This window comes from Heliangelus exortis, chromosome 1, assembly GCF_036169615.1.
Source record: "Heliangelus exortis chromosome 1, bHelExo1.hap1, whole genome shotgun sequence".
NCBI classification, from domain to species: Eukaryota; Metazoa; Chordata; class Aves; order Apodiformes; family Trochilidae; genus Heliangelus; species Heliangelus exortis.
In genome coordinates this window covers 128,779,169-128,803,259 of record NC_092422.1, presented here as the reverse complement: position 1 = coordinate 128,803,259, position 24,091 = coordinate 128,779,169, and the positions used below count along the sequence as shown (strand labels likewise).

General features: G+C 41.0%; 1 protein-coding gene across 4 annotated transcripts in view; it reads right to left on the bottom strand.

Moving 5' to 3' along the window:
- Positions 1–10,701, bottom strand: part of PPFIA2 (PTPRF interacting protein alpha 2) — a 289,947-nt gene extending 279,246 nt beyond the window's left edge. For 2 of the 4 annotated variants that reach the window (XM_071766115.1, XM_071766123.1), the window contains exon 1: positions 10,288–10,700. The gene's annotated coding sequence lies outside the window, so the exon portion shown is untranslated. Of the gene's footprint in view, positions 1–10,287 lie in introns of all 4 variants that reach the window. The other 2 variants (XM_071766166.1, XM_071766133.1) reach the window with 2 other exon arrangements.
- Between the last annotated feature and the right edge of the window lie 13,390 nt (positions 10,702–24,091).

The following is a 24,091-nucleotide window of genomic DNA, read 5'->3' as shown; positions in this document are numbered from 1 at the left end:
AGTAGGAAAATTTAACATGTGAAAGTGGTGTTTATTGAGAAATGGAAGATCTATCTGTTACAGAATGTAACTTTAAGACAGGCCATACACCAGCAAGCAAAAGAGCTAAGACAACTGTATTATATTAATTAAAACTAACCTCTCCTACCATGGCTAGGTCACAAACAACCCTTGTGCAAACACTACTTGCTGCTAAGACATACTGGGAAAATGCCGTAGCTGTGCTAAAATTAGTTGGCCTTCATCATATTCTGAATGTTCACTCAGAATTCAGTATTCTTAATTTTCACTGTTCCACCAGATGTGACAGCTAGCAAAATTTGCACCAGGCATTGGTATTTCTGCATGAATTATCAGCTACTACTGTGTAGCTTTCATGGGTGATAGTTGCTACCTCAGTGTCAGATAGGTCTACCTGGGTTTTAAAGTGTCAGTGCTGAAGGACAGGTAAAGGTTGTTTGCATCTGCTATCCACTTTGTAATTAATTAGGAGCAAGCAAAGCAGTTAATAACTTGAAGTGATAGATCCTGAGAAGTCCCTCACATCTCCAGTATATTTTGTCCAGGTATATTTACACAGCATTTTCTGATTTGATGCTGCATATCTCCATTACTCATGAGAGTCAAAACTTTCCATTCCAGAAACCTTTGCCTCCCCTGAGATATAGCTAAGCTATAGTCTCCACTAGGAAGCACCCCAATGTCCTTTCATACTGAGATGACATTAGTACATCAGAGCCTTCATCTCCATAAAAAACTTCAAGTTTAAAAACATTTGTGTCTTCACCAAGTGATCTTCATGGAACCTACCGCTTCCTTTTATGAGTATGGAAATCGTCTGCTGTGAGGCACTATAAATGGGAAGTAGCTGAACTCCACAGCTGCACCAGCAGGACTGCTTGAATAAATTAGTACCCATCCTCCTGCACTTCAATGTCCCTGCAGAGGAAGAACAGATTTTGGGAAGTTCTTGCTGATGCAACTGCTTTGTCCACTGTCCACAGATATCTTGAGATGTGGGACTACAAGCAGGGGGGAGCCACTCTCTTGCCTCCCAAATCTCACAATGTTGAAGGAGTACACTTCACTCAAAAAGGAGCCATCACTGTGGACTCTCTCCAGCTGGGTCCCACCTGTGGCTAAGTAGTTTGGGATTATCAAGTTCATGGTGAGCAAAAGAATAACTAAAACAACTGAGGCCTTCTGCCACTTGCTCAGTTTAACCATAACTTTTCAGCAGGCAGCAGGTGTCCAAAGACCAATGTCTCTGCATGTCCATTCTTCAAAACATAAGAAAACAATTCACATTGTCACTGAACCCTTCTGGCCTCATGATCACCAACATCTCATGGGGCACACTTCTCGCTTCAGGGGATTCTCATTGATAGACCTTCATCAGTCAAAAAATTACCTCCAATGTACAGCACATCTTTATGGTAGGAACAGCACAGCACTTGCCAACCACTGCTCACATGAAGTGGCTAAGTGGTGCATTTTTTCACACATGGTCAGTGTGTGTTTAGGAAGTGTAGGGAAACATCTGTGTGGACAGCTGTTGCTACCTTAGCACCTTGTTTTCAAACAAGATAAAAAAATCTCCTCTTACAGTTATTATGGAGATGTTGGAAGACATATATGTAAGTGGCTTTGGGGAAGCAGTGAAATCCATGTGTTGAATGCTCCTGGCAGATTTAACATGTTTTCTCCGTCTAAATTCCTGTGTTCAGGGAGGGGAGTCAACCACATAGTGTGCTTATTTTGAAAGCATGGGCTGCATTATCCTCTCATAGCAGAAGTAAAAAATTTTAGTCATAAGTAAGACCACAGAGAAGGCAGGGAACAGGTGGGAAGTTCCTGATGTGGGCTGTTACGATTTGGAAGTTTTATTCCACAGCTCACAGACCCAGGAGGATCTTTTAAAGGTACAGCTGCTCTTCGTAGTCAGCCTGGTGGTGTATGCTGCTTTCCAGCAGGTCAGGGATCAAAGCCCTTATTGCACTGGAATTATTCCATCCTCAGCTTAGTGACAGATAAAGAAAACCTGTATGCTAACCTGGACCAGATCAGAAGTGCTGGTAGGGCATGACAGAAAGGGATGATGCATTGATACTTGCAACAGTGAGGACCATAGGAAAGAGGAATCCTGGGCCATTTCCTCTTATGGAGCTTCTGTAGGAGCCCTCATGCCAGGGAGTTACAAAAGTTCTTGAAGCTTCCAGAGACTTCTGCTGATGTGCATGTATTGGGCAACCTGTGGTTAACCACAGGATGATGTGTTCTTCACATGGACCCCACACATGGGGTCAGGACATTAGATTTAAGATGAACTTCCAGTTTACTTATAGCTGAAAGGAAGTTAGTTTGCACACACCAAAAGCACATAGAGAGCCAAGCCAAGACAGTGCAGATAAAAACAATTGCGGGATTCACATTAAAACATAAAAGAAAAAAATGTATGGCTGTGAAGTTAAGTCTGATTGCTAATGTGGTCACACCTGGAGTAATTTTAATTATATTTTTATATTTCCAACATAGAAAGAAAGTGACTCCTGATTTTCCTCCTATATAACTTTGAATTTTAAACCTAACTTTGGTAATTAAAAAAAATTACAGAACCCCAAGTATTTTTACTCTGGTTTCATAGTATAATCAACTGAAATATCTTACACACTGGAATCATAAGGAATCACTGTAACTACCTACTCTTGACCCACTAATCACAGACCATAAATCTGTGTTAAGACAGTGTATTTCATATGGGAAGGATTCAAACTATTAAACACTTAAAGAGATCTCTCTAGTAAAATAACTAGAATTAGTAATTCTCTCTGTGAAAAATACATGCCTTTTTCAACTGTATTCCTAGGGGAGACACAGCCATATTTAATACTGCAGTTTTTAAAGGTTCAGAATAAAGCTATTGGCAGGCCCACTTCTATTACATTTTAGACCTACCATGTGTTTTTTGCAGTTGATCTGTGAGTTTACAGAGGGTATTATCATCCCAGATAAATTTCTCTATACATGCATGAATCAATTTTCATATAGACAGGCCTTGATTTACAACTCACTATTAATCTTCCAGGTAGGCAGTAATGAAGTAGTAACAAGAAGTCCAAAGGCAATGAAGAGAGACTTCAGGGCCTTAGGATAACTAGTTAAGAGATAAGAAACACAGGCCATGCTCTCCTCTATCCCTCCAGCTGCAGGGAACAATGAGGGAATAAACAGGAAGAGACAGCAGAACACCTGATTCCAAGAATTGTGTTACCATCAGAACTTTGGATTCTTTGACCACGGGTTGATTTACATGATGTCAGGCCTGCCAGCAACAAATAGGGTACAGCTGTCTCAAAGGGGAAAGGACACTGGCGCAAGAGCTAACAGGGCTCATCAAGAGGGCTGTTAACTTGAGCTGAAAGGGGAAGGGCACAAAACCAGGCTTGCTATGAGTAAGCTTGGGGCCAGCTCCTGAGTATTTGAGGGGTGGTGTGCCAGAGGTCTTTCAGTCTGCAGTTTCAAGCATTGGAATGGGCTGCCCCAGGAAGCAGTGGATTCTCCATCCCTGGAGATATTTAAAAAGAGACTGGATGTGGCACTCAGTGCCATGGTCTGGTAACTGCAGCGATAGTGGATCAAGGGTTGGACTTGATGATCTCTGAGGTCCCTTCCAACCCAGCCAATTCTATGATTCTATGATTCAGTGGTGGCAGCAGGAGAACTATGATACCCTCACCATCACAGAAACATTGTAGGATGACTCGCTCAACTGGAGTCCTGCAAGCAATGGCTGCAAGCTCTTCAGAAAGGGCAGGAAGACAAGGAGAGTTGGTGAGGTTGTCCTGTATCTTAGGGAGTGTTTTGACCCTATAGGGCTGAACAATTGTGATGATAAGGTCTAGAGCTTATGGGTAAGGGGGAAGCCCAACAAAGCAGATACCCTGTTGAGAGTCCATTATAGACCACCCAACCAGGATGAAAAGGCAGATGAAGCATTCTACAAGTGGCTTGCAAAATTATCACAATTGATAGCCCTTATTCTCACAGGGGCCTTCAACTTCCAGGACATCTAAAAATATAACACATTAGAGAGAAAACAGTCTAGATCCTAGAATGCATGGAAGGTAACTTCCTGACACAGCTGGTAAGTGAGCCTACCAGGGAAGGTGCTGACCTGCTGGTTACAACCAGAGAAGGACTGGTGTAAGATGCGGTCGTCAGAGGCCATTTTGGGCTTAGTGACCATGAAATTACAGCATTGATGATTCTTGGTGAAGCAAGAAGGAAGGCCAGCAAAACCACTACCGTGGACTTCTGGAGAGCAGACTTATTTGTTCAGGAAAATTAGAAAGGCAGAAGCCCAGCTAGAGCTCAAATAGGCCACTGTCATAAGGAGACATCAAAAAATGTTTTCACAAATATATTAACACTAAAAAGGAGAGCTGGGGAGAACCTCCATCCTCTATTGGATGCCAGGGGAGCATATTGCCATCAAGGATGAAGGAAAGGCTCAGGTACTTAATGCTTTCTTTGCCTCAGTGCAAACTGAAATTCTGATGCAAAAGTATGTTCATCAAGTCTGTGCATGTATCTTAATCTCTCCATTTGGTCTGCACACACCAACTCCAAGATTAAGATTATTTTTTTTTAATCCCAGAGTCGTATTCTTTCCATTCCAGTGTGCTATGTGAACTACTGGACTTAATGATCTTAACAGTCTTTTCAACCATAAAGATTTCATGATTCCTATAAACTAATACACGGCAATTACAGTCACATCTTCAATGAGTCCTACTAGAGGAAAGGTATTTAGAAGTGACAGTAACAAGTAAAGGAGGAATGTGTAAAGACAACGTGCATGAAGCATCAGAATTTCTTCTATCAAGCTTGCAACAAAAAGCTTGAATTGAATTGGTACAATTCTAAATGGCAAAGTAACTTCTCTAACAATTTGCAGGTAATGTTATTAAATATAAGCAAAATCAAAGTATATAAATATCTGTCTCAAAGTTCATACGTCCACAATGATCACTGAATCTTCTTTCTAGAAGAACATTCCCCACCACTGAGCAATTGGATCTTATTTTGAAGCTGACCCTGCATTGGGCAAGATGTTGGGAGATGACTTCCAAAGGTCCCTGTTTCACTCTGAGGAATTCCATGTGTCTTGAGAGAGCTTTAAGTTTAAAGAATTCACTCGTTTACAACAGACTCTGGAATTTAATATACATTTAATTAAGGTTGGAAGGAAATTTTCTATTAAAAAAATGAAGACTAAAACCTCACCTTGTGGCTCATCCCATTATATTCATACAAAAAAAACCCAAGTTTATTTTACTAGGATGGCCAGCCTTATGGAGAATTTGTAGCTTTATACAATTAGAAGACCTCTGCAAAAAGTAAATAAAGTTATCATTGAAAAAAAATTTTTAAAAATCTCATTTATGCTTGACCACAAGTATGACCACATTTTCAGATCTTGCTATTTACAAGAAACATCATAAATTCTGAGTGATGTTTCAAAATAGAAACCAAACAGCCAAAAACCATACGAAGCTGAGAAACCTGAAAACACAACCACAAGATCACGGGTAAAGGACACATAGAGTTTAGACATCCAAACTGTAAATGAGAGTCTGTGCTTATTTTTGGAAATGTAGGCAATTACTCTTTCACAGAAAATACTCACACACAAAAAAACCCCAGAAGTATTTTACTGAATGATGAAATGCCATGTCTCATATGATAGATCTGAAAGTTTTATAAGACTGTAAATTCAAGGTATGGCCTTGACTATTTTCTGGCTTTTATATAATCGTAGAATCATAGAGAGTTGGAAGGGATTTATGGATGTCCAGACTCATTAACTGATCCTCAACCCAGCCCTTGTCAACCAAGGCAAACTCATCCTTTACTCTGACTTCCTCAGCAGCCTTAGGGGCCTGGGGCTTCTGAGGACATCCTCCAGCTGCATACACAGAAGCAAAGAAGGTGTTCAACAATTCTGCCTTCTTTGTATCCTCTGTCACCAGGGCACCCACCTCATTCAGCACTGGGCCTACATTGCCTCTAGCGTTAGTTTTACCTGCCATGTATTCAAAGAAGCCCTTCCTGTTGTCCTTAACCTCTCTCACAAGGTTTAATTCCAAGGAGGCTTCAGCTTTCCTAGTTGCCTCTCTGCATTCTCAGACACCAGTCTTATATTCCTCCCAAGTGGTCAGCCCTTCCTTCCATAATCTATAGGTTCTCATCTTCCATTGGAATTTATCTAGCAGTTCCCTGTTTAACCACACTGGTCTCCTAGTTCCCTTTCTTGATTTCCTTCCCACTGGGATGCAATGGTCTTGAGCTTGGAAGAAGTGGTCCTTGAATGTTAACCAACCACCTTGGGTCCCTTTACCTTCTAGTACCCTGTCCCATAAGACTTCTCCCAGCAACTGTTTAAAGAGGGCAAAGTTGGCCTTTCTGAAGTTCAGGGTCATGGTTCTACTTGGGATCCTGTTTCTACCACATAAGATCCTGAACTCCACCATCTCATGGTCACTGCACCCAAGGTTGCCCTCAACCTTCACTGCTTCAGCCAGGCCCTCCCTGTTGGTTAGGACAAGATCCAGCAATGCTCCACTCCTAGTTGGCTCCTCCACCCCTTTATTTATCATTCATGTGGTTCAAACAAAATAAAGTTTTGAACCAAGATTTAATGCTTTACATGTTTTCATCCATGCTGTGGATTGCATTAATAATGCTTTTTAGAATAAAGATTGAAAAACTGCTGAATCCTAGTTTGGTAAGGAAACATATGTACAATATGACAGTAATTTAGCAGTGTGTGCTTCTTGTAGAATCACAAAATAAATACTTTTCCTATATTTGTTCCTAGTTTCCCATTAGTTCTTAGTTCTTATTCAAGGTGATAATCTCTTATCAAGTCAATGTTTAAAATATACATGGAGACACGATCTGCTTGGTATATTTAGGAATTTTTCTGACTGTGCCATTAATGAAAAAAAACCCCAAAAACTTAATACAACATGGTCTCCTCAAGGAAAAAAGAAAAGAAGCTTTTGAAAGAAAGATACATGGTGTTGAATGGAATAAACTCAGAGACATTCAACCAGCTATCAGGAGTCAGCTTTGAAAAGTTTGTGTAGATTTCCACTTAAGTAATTTACTAAGGATTTCAGTGCCAAGACTCTGGTCACACAAAAAGAGGGCAAAAATATTAATAAGTACTACTTCAGATATCCAACTTGGTTTCCTAAGTTGGTATGTCAAATCCTACTTAGTTATATTGCTCGTGCCCAACCATTCACCTGGCAAGTCCATACAACTCTTCATGCTACTAGAGAACCACAGGCTCTTGCCCCTCAGAAAACTGAGTCAGAAAAGAAGTTAGGGGAGGAATGGAAGAGAGGGAAAAGATAACCACCCTGTTGCTCAGGAGCAGGTGAGGAACACACCAGAGAATTACATTAGCAGCGACAACTACTAAGTGTCACCTATCTTTAACTGTTGGGATATGACTGAGGGAAAGCAGAGTTAGATATGAGGGAACACAAGCACCCAAGAAAGAACAGTGAGGGAGATAGTATTTCTCTAAGTGGGTGTTAGGGACTGTAAGTAATGAGACACTAAACACCTGGTCCTGTATCTTCAACCTCGCAGAAGTCCATGAAAACAGAATTAGCACTTGCATACACTGCTTTGAGCAATACTTCCCATACAGCCAAGACAGAGAAGAAGAGGAAGGAGTGGAGGAAAAGGCCTTGACATATGCTTCATTAATATCTAAACATGTATTATACAAAGCAAAAACAGAAATTTTGTGTTCCTTTGCCAAAGTAAAAAGAAGACTCGCCCTGTACTAATACAACTTAAAGATATGCTTGACTGATTTAAATCAAAAATAGACTTTTTAAATGTGTTTCTCTTTCTTTATAAAGAAAAACAAAGCTCCATTGATGCAGAACTTAGTATCTCTGCAGTCAAAAGTTTAACCTCTTTACCTGATATTCTGAAGGTTAAGTAAAGCTATTCTGCAAGGCAAAATGCACTTTAAGCCAGCAGCATTTTACTGTTAATACACATATATTGTGTCTTAGATTTATGAGCAGCCACAGAACAGACATTACAATTCACTTGCTCAGGGAGCACATGAAGTGCCAAAAACTCAAGGACTGAAATGGATACTGAACTTCTGTAGCACCTTATGACTATCCCAAACTCTGAGAGAGATTCTAAAGTGGGAGCTGGATACTGACAAATTATTGCTTCCTTAAAATCCAGGTATCATGTACATAATACCTAGAAAAAGACTTTTAGACAATTTAATAACTTTAGAATTCTTCTAATTTTAAATGAACCATAAGCACTTACTTTAACACTAGTTCTAGACCTGAAGGGCTCAGGTATCATAGCCATACACGACAGCCTATAAAGCAGCACATTTATGTTCTCTAAATACATTCTCCTCCTTGTCCATTGTGTATCTAATACCATCTACTGCATAATCTACTCCAGGCTGATTGGTTCCTAGTTCAGTGTTTTCTCCAATCATTTGCATGGAGCCTAATTCAACAACTGCTAAAATTTGTGGAAATTCTATAATCAAGTTCAGTGGTTTGGATCAGTGCAGGTGGTTGGGGAAGTCACTAGCTTAGGCAATCCATCAACCTTCTGTCATTTTACTACCTCCAAAGAGGAGCATAAAGATCACAAATGTATGCTATGCATGACTAAGGAACATGCTGGATGCTATGAGACCACTGCCTACAATGTTATAAGAAACCAAGAACAGGTTTCCCTTGGAAACACTCAACATTTAACTGGCAAAAAGCAACAACTGTGATCTGTTCTATGAAAGAACACAGTTCAGCATCGTCGTATTTCAGATGTTGTAGGTTGTATGAAAAACGGGCACAGCAAATCTATAAATCATCTGCATTATGTCTCCATTAAGAGTGAACTCAATATTAGCTCAATGAGGAATTCTGCAGCCCAGTTTAGGCATCCAGATGAGTTAGTGGACAATAACTGGAACAAACAACACAGGTTATGCCCACCCTTGGTTAAAAGTTATATAAAGCTCCTTTTCAGGAGCTACTCCATTAAAGAGCAAATTGATAGCAATTCTCTTATCCATCTTCTGACTACAGATGCTGATGATCATATGCAGACGAGGTATGAAAGTGCACCCTCAATACTGACTTCTTCTTAAACTACTTGAAAATTCTGTGGTACATATGCTATAAAGGCAAAAAAGGAAAAAGTTATCTTTCTGCTCATTGGACCCCACCCTATTTGACATCTTCTCTCATCTCGATTGACCGAGAGCTTGGAATTATTTTAAGTGCATGCTGTAATAAACATTATCTGTAATCTGTAGCCTGGGAATAATTTACCAGCTGGATTTCTTTCACTTGGGTAAGCTCAGGGAATGAAAGCCTGAATACTACCTGGCTTCTGCCTGACAAAGGCTCTTAGACAAGAATTCATTTTGCTCACCTTGAAAGCTACTACCTTAGATGTGAATCTAGTTTTATTCTCCCACCTTTCTCTCCTCACCATAACTGTTTTTAAAAAGCTTGTTTTCTGTATACTCAGGTGGTTGATTTGCAGACCAGGGTTGAGGAGTGATTTCAAGTTGTAATTTTGCTGCAGGAAAAAGAAGTAAAAATCTAACTACCATATATTCCAGCCTGACCACAGTGTCATCAGCTTGAAAACTCATTTCATTGGATCATCCTGGGTATTTTGCATTTACGAGCATTATTTTTCAAATCATTAGGTATAGTGGCTGATAAAAACAGTTCTTACTTCAATTATTTGTTTTCAGATTTTCTCAGCAAGATTTCTCTTAGGCAGCACGGTGTAATTCCATAAGGAAAATCCTTCCTATTGTCTGAGTTGCATTACATGCATATTCCTCCTCCTAGTTAACTCCTTACCCTCCAGTCTCCACTAAACTATGATATCACCTTTAAAGAAGCATCCTGCACTCTTTCCACACAGGAGGGGTGATCAACACAGTACCTTAAAAAAAGGGACTCATTTCAACTACTTGTTCCTTATGTCATCCCTCCAGCCTCGTATCTTCCTCAGCCATAACAAAAATAAGAAGTTGTCTCTACGTCTGAAATTCCCCAACTCCCATTACAGAAATGCATTTAAATAATACAAGTACTACAGCAAGAGGCAGACAGCAAGATTTTGCATTTGCACCTCTCCTCCCAGAGGGTACTGGGGCTAAGGAGGTGATGTCTAACTTAGAAATAGAACGTTCAGTACCTAGTGGCTTTTATTTCGGCGTCTGCTATTTCACTTGATCAATAACAACCGCAGTCTCCACCGGCTTCGAGCGGGGACTCACACAGCCGAGCACTCCTGGACCATCTTCCTAGCAATGGTGACACAAGCGTCGCTCCGAGAAACCCCAAGTCCCCGCACCCGTTCTCCGGCAAGACTGGCTGCTCGACACCTCAGCATTTTCTTCGGTCACTTCGTCGGCAGTCAAGGAGAGAAGCATCCATGGGAAAAATGGCATATTACAAATTTTGCTTTGGGAAGCAGAGCTCGGCTCAGACCATTGTCGGGAGCAGAAGGGGGGGGACGCCTCTTAAAGCTCCAGCAGCCCCTTTCCAGCAACAGCATCTTTGCAGCTGGAGGCGAGCGATTACAGGGGGAGGGGCCAGGGCGAACGCATCTCTCTTTTATTTCTCATCTTTTGTTAAAACTTAACTGAGTGACATCTGGCTTCCCTGGTTCTTCAATACCTTCCAGGCTAATTATGCCTCTATGCGTGACTGAAGTCCGTACGCACGCACGACTGCCTCCATGATCAAAAGCAAACCTGGTTTCTTCGCTTTACAGAAATAAATCCTCTGCCCGCAGCTCATCGCTGCCTGGCAGACACCGTGCAGAGCCTGATCTCAGCGGCACAAGGCAGGAGCCGTGGCGATAGATCCGCTGTAGCGGGAGCTGGCAGAGCCTCCCTCTGCAGGTCACCCACTAGCTCGGGCGTCCCAGGAGCCTCTGCCCCGACAGGCAAAGCCACCTGCACCCAGGGGACCGCCGCCTGCACCCGGAGCACCCTCCATCGGCTGCCGAACTGCCCTCGTCCTGGAGAAGCACTGGGTGGTGCCTATGCTGAAAGCGGTCTGACAGCTCTAGACTGCTGTCATTCAAGTTGAGGCAACCAGTGCATCTCATCTAATCGGATATATAGTGTAATAAAACGTATCATGTGCTGTAATCCGACCATGACAAAGCAGCGGTAAAATCTGCTATAATCTGAATACTCCAGGCGTGTAATTAATATTACGCGCGTGGAAACGCCAGGCTTTGTCCACAGCCCTTTCCACGGCTCCGAAGCCCGAGCGTGCAGCACCGGAGGGCGGCAGCGGGCGGGCGGGAGAGGCAGAGGCGGGGGGAGCGGCTACGGGCACTGCTCCGCTCCTCGTCGTCGGGGACTTCCCCTGGAAGGCGCCGCAGTGGTTTCCACCAGTCCTTAAATAAATTCTGAAGTAATCACGTTTTCTCCCCCTACCTCACGCACACGGCTCCCCAGATGCAGCTGCTGCCGCTTCGTGGCTCGCACAGCGCTAATTCCCTCACGCCCACACATTTTTATTTATTCATTTTTTAAATATATATAAGAAAAAATTAGAGAAAAGGGAGAACCGGAGAGCGGCGCGTCCTCCCCTCCCCTCACTACAACCGATCCCTTCTAGCCCCCTTAGGGCACCCTCCGCACCAGCCGCTCCCCGCCCGCCTACGAGCGGGAACCCCTTTCCGCCCCAACCCCATTCTCATTCCTATCCCAACGGCAGTCCCACGCCCCTCCGCGGCGGGAGTCTGGGATCCCGGCGGGCAGAGGGGCAGCGCGTTGGGCGAGGGAATGGCGGTGCCTTCCCCGGTAAACGCCCTCTACGCCTGGCCTGGCGGCGGGGCCTGCTGCCGCCCGAGGTGCTGCTTAACCCGCCGGTCCTGCACCCCCTTCCTCCTCCCGTCAGGGCTGGCCTACGGGGCCCGGTGTGGTCAGGAGGAGAAGAAACGTGGAGAATGGGACACTGGCAGGGCTTGCTGGAGGAGCTGGGCATCGTGAATAAAAAGTATGAAAAAACGATTCTATATAGGGGGTTTCACAGCGTTCCGTTTGTAATAAAGTTCATCCCAGTGTGAGAATGACGTGCAGTTATGAAATACACAAACTTTGTTCTTGCATGAAATATTTCCATATTTGCTTGCATTTCTTCTACGCGGGTGAGTTCCAGCCCTGAAGGACTAAACTTTTCCTTCAGAAGCCTGAAGTCACTTCACAGAAAGGTGCAGGAGGGGAAGGGGAGCCATGGCAAGCAACAGGTTAAGGTTTAATGCTGCTTTCTGTTGTGGTGGCTTCGCAGTAGGTTTGACCCATTATTTTGCTCCTTCCTGACACTGCATTTTGGAATATATAATGAACAGAGGATGCATACATACAGTAGAAGGAAAATAGCTGAGACAAGGTGCCAATGCAGACATTTTACAAAGAAGTGCAAAGAAAGTACTGGTGCCGTGCCACAATTTGATTACTGAGCTTGACCCTTCAGTACAATGTATGGGTTAAAAGAGTTAAAATAAAATAACCCTTCAACTATCCCACTGTTCCAGATGGCTTTCTGTCACTTTTCTTGCCCATTCCAGATCCTTGTCCTGACTTAATTTATATTCAGCATACAAATCACTGGAGCAGTTACCTGACACAGTAGCTGAGGGCAAGGGCCAGCATGCTTCAGAGCTTATATGTGTTACTAGCACAAAAAATCTAAGCTTTGAGTTTGGTGAGTGAGGAAAAAGTAAGCAGTTCAGAAAGGACTTGTGAAGGCAAGGCAAGCACGTTCAGCAGGTTGCCATTCAGTCTGGCTAATATGAACTTCAAAGAAGAAGCCCAAAGATGGGCTTTTTTTCCATTCTTTATTTGTTTTTCCTTTTTTTCCTTTTTTTTTTTTTTTTTTTTTTGTCATTTTCTCCATAAAAATCAGGCCAGATCAGGATGTGCAGCTTCAAACTCTAGAACTCAGCACTTTTTTTTTTTTTTTTATAACAGCATCTGTATGCATGGAAGTATCACCCACTATTGATAAAGATGAGTGTAATTGATTACATCCTTCCTTCTTTCCCTCTTTCAAACATCAATTTACTGAGTAAAGCATTTGCTAGGCATGTGGAAAATCTGAGCTCACTGTCTGTGTTCACCCGAGGTGGTTGTTTTCAGTACTTGACATGCAAAAGATTCCAACTCCTGATCTATGAACTAGAGGAGTCAATTGTTTGCAAAGTGTTATAGCAGACATGCTTCCTTCATAGTAATTTGATTTAGAAATATTTGTGGAATATTGCAGGAAGTCTTGCTCCCCCAGCTCCTCATTCCCATCTTTTCTACTGCCTTTCAATCATTAAAGCAAAAACCCAGCACTGAAAGACTGTTACTGCTAGTCATGGTATTGTCCCAGTTGACCTGCTGCCCTGAGCTTCTCTGTTATCAGATTCAAGTGTACCCCAAACCTCAAATGTGTCTGAAGTACTGTGCTTCAGAGTGCTGAGGTTATTGCATAGTGCTGAAGCTGCCAATTAGTATCTGTGCTTTATGGTACTAATTTAAAAAGGAATCTTCTATTCAAGCATGTAGGCTTTTGAGGTCAATGAGATGGAAGAAGGAAAATCTCTAAAGAATGGAAAATGAAGGACTATGGGACAACCACTGAAGGTGGTACAGAGCAAGTCCTTTGGGCTTTGTCATAATAAGGGAATGCTCCCTACAGTAGAGGGCATCTTTTTGGCAAAACTTAGCTGCATGGAGAAATTCGATCAAGAGCATGAAAGCATACTAATGTATTTCATGGAAACTTCAGAACTGAAAAGTACTGAATGTGCTATTTAATTATAATCTTAAGATTCCCTTCACTGGAATTTACCATAAGATCTCAAAACATAGTTTTGCTTATTTAACTCTAGGTACGCTAAACCCCAAACTTTTTAATAACCCTGAAAGTATGAAATGCCCAGTCTCTGTCAACTGGCTCTGTGTCATCTTTCTGATGTTTGAGCATTTGGAACGTCTAGGAGATAAATTAGGCAGGTATAGACAGGAAGAGCACAGTGAGACTGTAGTAGACCATAGTAACCTTAGCCATTTGCCAGGCTTTTTTGCAAAAGAAAATATAATCTTGTGTCAGAGAGAATACTTCAAAGACACATCTGAAAGTTGGCTTGCTCCCCTCTGTGTTGCCATGCTGTTCCCAGAAAAGATAAAGTGGAGACTTACCAAATTTTTTCTGCTATGAACAGGGTAAAAGTGGAAACTGACACCACCATACTCTTGGGAAATATCTTATCTTACAGGGAAGTGAAGAATGAGCTTGAAAAAGATTTGCCTTTGCTTTCAAGCCATTCAGGGCAAACTGAGAAGCAGGAAATGGTTGCAAAGATTTATGATGTAGCCAAAACAGTAAGAAGGGAGAGTGGTTTCCTGTATCCCTGTTTTGAATAATACTGCAGCACTTCATTTGTTAAAGCCTACCAACAGCTACTATAGCATCATGAAGGCCTGCATAAGATTTTTTTAAAGGAGAAAGGATAAGTAGTCTTAGAAATATTACACAGGAAGGAAAAAAAAGCCAAGCAATATTTAGAGCTAGTTGTGACTTGATAACTAGCCATTAGAGCCATTGGAGACTAAGAGAGTAGTGCAAAAATAAAGTTTAGAGCATCTTCTCTGAGCCTGGAAAAAATATATGTAATACTGTGTGAATAAATTACATTCCAACATAATTGGAGTTATAATTCTAATGGTACTTTACAATTACATTCATGCTTATTTCCCAAAGGTTCTCTGCATATTATCATAGCTTTAGGAGTTTCGCTGTAGCTCCTCACTTTAAATTTCTTACCTATTTCAGTTGTGGGTTTTATCTTCCATACCATGACTGCTGTGTTTTACTAGAAGATTATCATAAACCTGGTTTTCTCACACAAAAAAACATCCCCATGTAGCCTCAAAAATTGTCACGGTAATCTTAAATATCCACCCTTGGACGGCCTTGATGGAGGGAGGTAAAATTTAGAACTTGGGAATTTTTCAAAGTCATCTGAAGACCAATAAAAGACAAGCCTGAGATTTTGATAGTATAGCTATCACCTTGCAGTGCAGCTGAAAGTCCTCAGCTGGGAAAGGGCAGCTTTTATCTCTGTCTTGGTTAGTCTGATATGCAGAGTAGGTTCTAGTTCCTGGGTAAGGAATGGTTGATTGGACTAGAATCTTTTAATCTTATTACACTTCTCCATGATGCCTTTTCTGGTGACATGATTGAAGGGCTGTAAAGACCTTCTGGAAAATCTCCATTACTTGCACACTGTTGTATATGAGCCCAAAAGACCTGAAAGGGTAATTTTTTTTGTGATTGGGAACATTGTCTAAGAAAAATTCCTGTCATCGCTCAACTAAGGAGATTCTTTTTCATCCATGGAAATGTAAAAACATTAATACTATCAAAACTATGATTAAGTAATGTGTATCATGATTTTAAAAATAGAATCTTCAAATTGTAAAATGGTTTGGGTTGGAAGGGACCTCAAAGATCATCTCCTACCAACCCCCTTGCATGGGCAGGGACACCTTCCACTAGACCAGGTTTCTCAAAGCCCCATCCAACCTGGCCTTGAACTCTTCTTGGGAGGGGGCATTCACAGTCTCCCTCTGCAACTGTGCCAGTGTCTCACTACCCTCCCAGTCAGTAATCTGTTTCTGGTATCTAATCTAAATCTCCCCTCTTCTAGTTTAAAGCCATTGCCTCTTGTCCTATCACTACATGCTTCTCTGGAAAAGAAAGGGGCATTCTTTTTTCATCCCATTCCAGCTCCTTTTCTTCAAAAAAGTCTGCTATAAGGAAGTCTGGAAGTCTGCTGGAAGGTCTCCCTGGAGCCTTCTCTTATCCAGGCTGAACAAGCCCAACTCTTTCAGCTTGTCTTCATACGAGAGGTGGTCCAGCTCCCTGATCATCTCTGTGGCCCTCCTCTGAACTCATTCCAACAGCTCCACGTCCTTCCTATGATGGGGGCTCCAGAAATGGATAATGTACTCTAGGTGGGGTCTCAAGAAAACAGAGTAGAGGGGGAGAATCACCTCGCTTGATCTGCTGGCCACACTTCTTTTGATGCAGCCCAGGATGTGGTTGGCTTTCTGGGGTGCAAGTGCACATTGTCAGCTCATGTCATCATCACTTCTCATCAACCATCACACTCATGTCCTTCTCTTCAGAACTGACCAAAGGAATCAGCAAAGAATAACAAGAGCTGTAACTGATGCTAATGAAAGATGTTACCATTAGGAAACAATCCAGTCTGTAACACATCACAGCCAACATCATGGCAAGCTAACTGACACCATTAGTCTACCTTTCCACCCCAAGATTCTAATTCTATTACATTGCTGATAAGGTAAGGTAAAGATCAGTGACGTCTACACCTGAAAATGTCACAATGTTGAGGCATCTCTCAGGTGTTTCAGGTCATGCCTAGCTCCTTCACACACAAATGAATCAAGCCTGTTTATGCTAAATCACAGAATCATCCAGGTTGGAAAGGATCTCTGCGAACATCAAGTCCAACCCTTGATCCACCGCCACTGTGGTTCCCAGACCATGGCACTGAGTGCCACATCAGTCTCTTCTTAAAAACCTCCAGGGACAGAGAATCCACCACCTCCCTGGGCAGCCCATTCCAATGTCTGATCACCCTCTCTGTAAAGAATTTTTTCTTAAAATCTAACCTAAGCCTCCCTTGCCAGAGCCTAAGTCCATGCCCTCTTGTCTTACTGGGAGCTGTCTGGGAGGTAATCCATGCAAAGCAGTATGCAGGTGACATTTTCTGTCATTGGATTGCTAGTAAACTATCTCAGTGTAACTTCAGTGAGATAGCTTCAACTACTTTGCCTTTCAGCTTTGCTAAAAAAAGTGTTATTTGTCTGGATAAAAATCCTTCTATGATCAGGAAAGTGCAAATACTGCCCTATGGTGCAGTGTGATTATTCAGACAGGTTACTCAGAGAAAGCTAAAATATATGCACCACTCCTCACTCTAGATTGTAACCATGGGGATATGGAATTTTATAACAAGTTCTGATTCTCAGTACATTCAAATAGTCCATGGGTTTGCATGATGTCTGTAGTCTAGATTAATTAAAGTTTGGTGTTTGATAGTTATGTTAATTCATTAAAACAGATTGTTTCATTATTGAGAAAAATCTCATCTGCTCAGCAAAAATAATAAAATGAAGGACCCTCATAGGATCATCTTAGTAGCTGAGTATAAATATGCCAAAATAAAATCACCCAACAAAGCTTGATGGATTAAGACACTTCACTGTACAGTTCTGTGCACTTCTGCCCTGTGACAAGATAAAGAAAAAAATGCACAAGAGGTGCTAGTTAAAACAAGTGTTAGTAAAAAATCCTTTGTGAACTACTTCAAAAGTGTAATAATTTTATACTATAGAGTGGGATTTAGGGAACCAGGCAGGTTAAATATTTTACCTTGAATGTTCTCAGATTTTCACAAAAAATTACCTGTTTATCTTTGCTTTAAAATTGTTTCTCCACCTATCAACCATTTACTTCCATTTGTAAACAAAACATATCCACTTCCTCTTTGGTACATTTAAGTGAAGGGTAACTTCTCATCCTAGTAAACAACTTTGTAAGATAATCAATTGCCAAGAGAATAAAGACTTTTGTTGTCAATAGGCAAAGCCTACCCCACCAAGGTATTTCTTAGCTTTATCATATACATGTACCATCTCTTTCTTACTGTTTTAAGGTTTGGATTGAGTTGGAGTTTTTTTGGTTTTAGGTTTTTTGTGCAAATTGTTGGTTAAGAGAATTACCTGAAAGCAAAGCAATTTTCTTGCTTTCTGAACTCATTTTATTTAGTACATGGAAGTGAACAAGAAAAAGAAATTGGGTTCTTTATTTACTGTGATGTCTTAACAGCCCTGCTAACAGCATGATACTTTGAAGGGGTTTCCAGTCTTGTTTCCAGAAAAAATAGAGTGAATGTGGAAGTTCAGTCGGTGCAGAGTCTTTTCTTAGGTAATGTAAAACTAAGAAAGAGAAGCCAATGTGTGAACCATACATCTTTATGGCACAAGCTTAGGTTCACAGTCATCAATAAGAGAAAAACAGTGGAAGGCGTGGGTCTACAAAAAGCCAAAATTATTGTTTGTTTTGGAAGTTCATGTATTCAAATGTATTTTCATCCACAAGACATTTATTATGTAGCTGTTGAGTTCACTGCCCACAAAATATCCCTGAGTCTCAAATAATAACCAAACACAAGAGACAAAAACAAAAACAAGGAGAGAGAGAAATTACAATGCTTTGCATGCTACTGTTTTTGAAAGCAGAGAAGCATTTTTGATGATGTGGCCCAAACACCATTAACTGCATTGCAACAGGATTGGCAGCTTTGCAGCCTCTCCCCTTGTCAGACCTCACACCAAAATGGGGCTTTTAGGTTTGCTCTTTTCTGTGCTTCTCCATACACTTGTAAAGTAATAGGAATAACCAGCCATCCATGAACAAAGGACTGAGAGTGCTTGTTGTGCTACTGAACATGAAGCAGTACAAATTTAAATTTGCATAAAATTCAATGATGTTGAGCCTACTCTTTATTCTTCTCTCTACATGCTAGATTGTTGTGGATTGTATTAGACAAAAGCCAAGCTTTTCTGTAAGACTCTTGGCATAAGTGTTAAATATATTACCTTTGCATGTGTATCTTTAGTACTATTTAATGCCCATTATATTTAATGAAAAAACATAAGAATAGTAGTTCTACTTTTTTCAATTATCCAAAGAAAAATCACAGTAGAAAATAGCAATGGGCTAGAAATTCAGTAGAAGGGAGAAAAACATGTACTTGCAATATTTCTAAGTTTTACCCTTTAAGTGAGTCATATTTTCTGCTAATTATGTTCATTGTTGTTAGCAATTTATTTTGTTACCTTCAAACTATTTTCAGTCATAGCAAAGATTTCTTAACATCTGTGTGCATGACAAGCTTCACACTCCTCCTGTCATTACTTAACAAAAGAAGGAAAGGAAAGGCAAGCAAAAAAGTGGAGATGAACAAAAAGTCATCCTTTGCAGATACCAGCTGAAAGAAATTTAACATTTCATGCACACAGACATACATGCATACATGTACCTACCAACAGGTCCCCAAGAGAATTAAAAAAAAAAAAAATCATGCCTACAAAATCTCAGTGCAGTATTAATTCTACAAAAATTTACCAGATAAATTTATTAAAACCTCAAATATTATTCAGGCATTTTTTTCAATATTAATCTTGTGAAAATGAGCAAATATTACTATAAAATATGACCAACAGAAATCTCATCTTAGCGTGAAATTGTACTCACCTAAGAAATTATCCTTTGTTCACATTCTACTTCTCAGTATCGCCTTTATATCTCCTGGAGAATTTTTTTATGTCCCTGCTTTTCAACATTTTTGTCATTTTTGTGAATATATTTTTCCAGTCCATTAATGGAAAGCTGAAGATGACAACTAACAGCTATTATGGATTATTAATTTTTTTTTTTTAAGGAACTTTACCTTTTGCTTCCAGTTAGTCCACTTCTGTCTGTCTTCATTTGTTGAGATAAATGCAAATCAAATCTAATAAGCACAGATAACTATTATAAATTATAATAATCTTCAAATTATAGGAAAAAAAGAGCATCTGAAATTTGCAAAGAGGAAAAATACACAGTTTAAAGTAAAAAATCCAACAAAAAACAAAGCAAAAAATGTTATAATTCACATGATGATTAATACAATTAGTCAGTTATTTTTCAGTTAAACCAAAGCTGTGTGACTTTAATAATTCTCATTCTCCTAAGGAAGAGTAGAAATAATTACTACCACTAGCATCAGAGTTCAGTGGTTAAAGCATTGACAAAGTACAGGATGGTCTTTTCCTATCCATAATAAATATTTATTGAGAGGCCTCATCCCATGGTGCTTTATGGCCCTCTTGGAATGCAAGACTAAACCTTGCTTTCCTTGAGAGCATCTTCTGCTGTTTTGCAGAGACAAACTGTCCTTGGCTCAGTTTCCTGTGTGAATTTTATCAGAAGCAATAGGATACCTCTTTGCCCAGCACTTAACTCAGACCTAAAGAGTATGGTGGGGTCGATTAGGTCTTACAAAGGTGAGAACTTCCTTGCTATGGATATTCAATGCTACAGGTGCACAGGGAGAGATACGTTCAAGTGTACTCTTGCCAGGAGAATGGTTAAAGAAAACTGAGCTTGGCATAGAAAATATTTTACTGATAAACCTACAGATGTAGAAAATGAAAAACAATGAAGCCTTAATGCTAACCAGCAATAAAACCTATATTTAAACATGGAGGAAGTTTCTGCAACCCTTGAACTTAAAAATATGGCAAGTGTTTTGCCAGTTTCCAGGTAGTGCAAGATCCCCAACAACTCTAATCCCCATCTAATAAACATCCGAAGAAAAAAAAAGAAATGATTTACTTTCCTTAAAAATTAAACCTTGAAAATCAAAACCGATTTTAACAAAATAAAGAATATTTTGCATAATTGCTACTTTTCTTAAGATAGTTTGTAATACAGAACAATGAGAACACAAAGAGACTACATTGTGTGCTAAATATTGGTGTAAATAACCGTGATGAAGTTCTGTCTCTACACAGGTGTGGGTTTTAGCCTCCACAGATTTTCAATTTCAGTGTTCAGATGTTCAGAAAATAATTCTTTATGCCTATTTAATTTTTTACTTAGAATTACATAAACAATTGTTATGGCCTTTTCTTCATGTGTTTGGACAATTTGGTCTGTTGATTGCCATATTACTTTCTGTGAATAGAAGATTATTATTGTCTTCTGAGTCTTTACGTAATTTTAAGAAGTGGTGAATCTAAGTAGGAAGTTTCCAGTAGTGAAATCTTACTATTCCATAAGCTCGCCAGATCACAATGCTATGAACTCCACTGTGGAAAAATACACTGAAGTTGTTTTTTTCCTTTGAGTTATAGAATATCAGTGGTAGGGGTTTTTTTCTTAAAGTTTAAAATAGTACTGTTTGTAGATATTTTTCCCTCCCATCAAATCTTAATAAATCAGGGCCCCAAGGGCACCATCAACCCTGGTTGTCCCTGACCCCTTTCCTGAGGCTCCTCCAACCTTGTCCATGGTCCAGAACCAGACATCAGCCCCCTTGGGCCTATCAGCCCCTGCCCCAGTGATGCTGCAGCAGGACTGGTCTCCAGCTTCCCACAGCCCTGCCCTGCCTGGCCATGGGCTCCAAAGAGCCTCTGCTCCCACCAGTGGTCAGATATCCCAGCCTATCCCTGGGCTGGTACAGGACACCACTGCCCCAGTGCAATCCCAGTGACTGCAGCCCCTGCCCTTGCTTGTCCTGAGAGTCATAGAATCATAGAATCATAGAATTGGCTGGGTTGGAAGGGACCTCAGAGATCATCAAGTCCAACCCTTGATCCACTACCGCTGCAGTTACCAGACCATGGCACTGAGTGCCACATCCAGGCTCTTTTTAAATATCTCCAGGCATGGAGAATCCACCACTTCCCAGGGCAGCCCATTCCAATGTCTGATCACCCTCTCAGTAAAGAAATTCTTTCTAATGTCCAACCTAAACCTCCCCTGGCACAACTTGAGACCATGCCCTCTTGTCTTGCTGAGAGTTGCCTGGGAAAAGAGACCAACCCCCCCCTGGCTACACCCTCCTTTCAGGGAGTTGTAGAGAGTGATGAGGTCTCCCCTGAGCCTCCTCTTCTCCAGGCTGAACAGCCCCAGCTCCCTCAGCCTCTCCTCATAGGATCTGTGCTCGAGTCCCTTCACCAGCCGGGTTGCCCTCCTTTGGACCTGCTCCAGGACCTCGATATCCTTCCTGAACTGAGGGGCCCAGAACTGGACACAGGACTCGAGGTGTGGCCTCACCAGCACTGAGTACAGGGGCAGAATCACTTCCTTGGACCTGCTGGCCACGCTGTTCCTGATACAGGCCAGGACACTCTGTGTTCTTCCCTGCAAGCATTTTCAAATAATCTTTATTGTTTCATTGTATCATTGTTTCATGAAGTACTATGTTGCATAAAATGTTAAACATATTATAGGTAAGAAATTAAATTTTATGGCATCTCTCCTAAATCGGTCAACAGATTGTCTATATTTTAAAGGGTACTTATCTGCCAATTTACCACACATTATTTTTACAGATAGCTTCATACTGACTATACACAAAGACTGAATGCTTTAAATAGTGAGCAACATAAATGGGTAACAAATTAAAGAACAAGAGACTGAAATGCATGCAGCTTTCTTGCTTTTTTATTGCTTTTGTTGAGGTTTTTAAGTTAGGGTGCATTTCGGGTGACTGACTGAGCTTTGTCTGGGAGAAGCATCAATTGGTATGCTGCCGGCGAGCCGTGTGTCTGTCCCTGAGCCTGTATGTCAGCCTGTGACCCCAGCAATGATTCTTCCAGCCTGTGCCCAGTGCTTTGTTACTGCTGCCCTCTGTGGCCTTGGCTTGCAATGCAAGTCAGTGTCTCCTGAAGGACCTCTCCCAGGGCAAGCCAGGCACTTGCTTGGGGATGTTTCTCCACCTTTCATCTCCGGAGAGGCAGCTTGTCCTCTCCTGTCACTGCTGCCACGCTGTCACTAGGTTCCCAGGCAGTTAATCATAGAATTAGAGAATCATAGAATTGGCTGGGTTGGAAGCGACCTCTGAGATCACCAAGTCCAACCCTTGATCCACTACCGCTGCAGTTACCAGACCATGGCACTGAGTGCCACATCCAGTCTCTTTTTACATATCTCCAGGGATGGAGATGGTATATGGAGCTGAAGGGATGCATGCCCAAGGTATGAGCTCTAGAGGGGCTGTGAGGTCCTCGCTCTCCTCTCTAGCTGCATCTGATTGTGACAGATTTCACAACTTGTGTTTCAGGTTTTCTGCACATACTGCTGTATTTGTTACATTTAATTGTGTCTTCAAGCCTTCGTTTGTAAGATAATAAACCAGAGTTTCATGTTTTGTTTAAAATTAAATTTACCATCGTGCAGCCTTATGACTCTGGGATTTGCAATTATAGTCATGTCAAAACTGTGCTAACTAGGACTTTTTAGTAGGGAGGAGTAGAGACAGAATAAGGACAACTAGCATGATGCTTGTGAAAAAATCAGTGAGTGCTTGTGTCATCTTTGATATTATTTTGGTTTTCTTTTAAACATGGGTCAGTGCTTCTGAACCTGATGAAACAATTCCAAGAAGATGCAAATTATGATCTCAACCTGGGAGAATTAGGAAAGCAAAAATTGCATTAGATATAGCTAAGTCTTTGTCCTGACTTCTCCATACAAACAGTAGATTCCATAGTAGGTAGGCTGACCTAAAGATACATCATCTCTGTGTTCTTAAACATCACCTGCAGAATGCAAGTGTTAAAATCAAGAAAAACACTGCTATCTGCCTGTCAGTGGTTGTGAGGCTTATGTAAGCTGGTTTTCCCACAGCCCAGATCTCTCCTGCAGATGATAAACAGAAACTCCTATGGCAAAATTTCTAAACACTTTCATTACTATGGTAGAGTCTATCATGACTTTCATTGATAAGTATATAAAGGGACAAAACTTTCTTACTACATTACTGCCCTGACACTATTTGATTTCAGAGAGTCAACTTTTTTGACCCATTATATTCATAGATAACTAATGAATGAGATATTAAAAATTACAGAATAGTAAAATACAGCTATGCTAATACTTCCTATGACTTGGGGGGGGGGTGTCTTTATGTTTGGAGTTTCTTACTATCTGAGTGCTTGAATTTTCAACCTCCTTACCATACTAATTATCTTGTAGCCAGCATTTCTAGGAAACAGAGATGCCTTCATGTATGTTTATTTCTCTTCTGGTGAATTCCCTCCCTGGTTTTCACTTTTCAGTCTGTATTGCATTAATCTTTGCCATTATATCTGAAGCAGATACCAACTGTGAGGACTAAA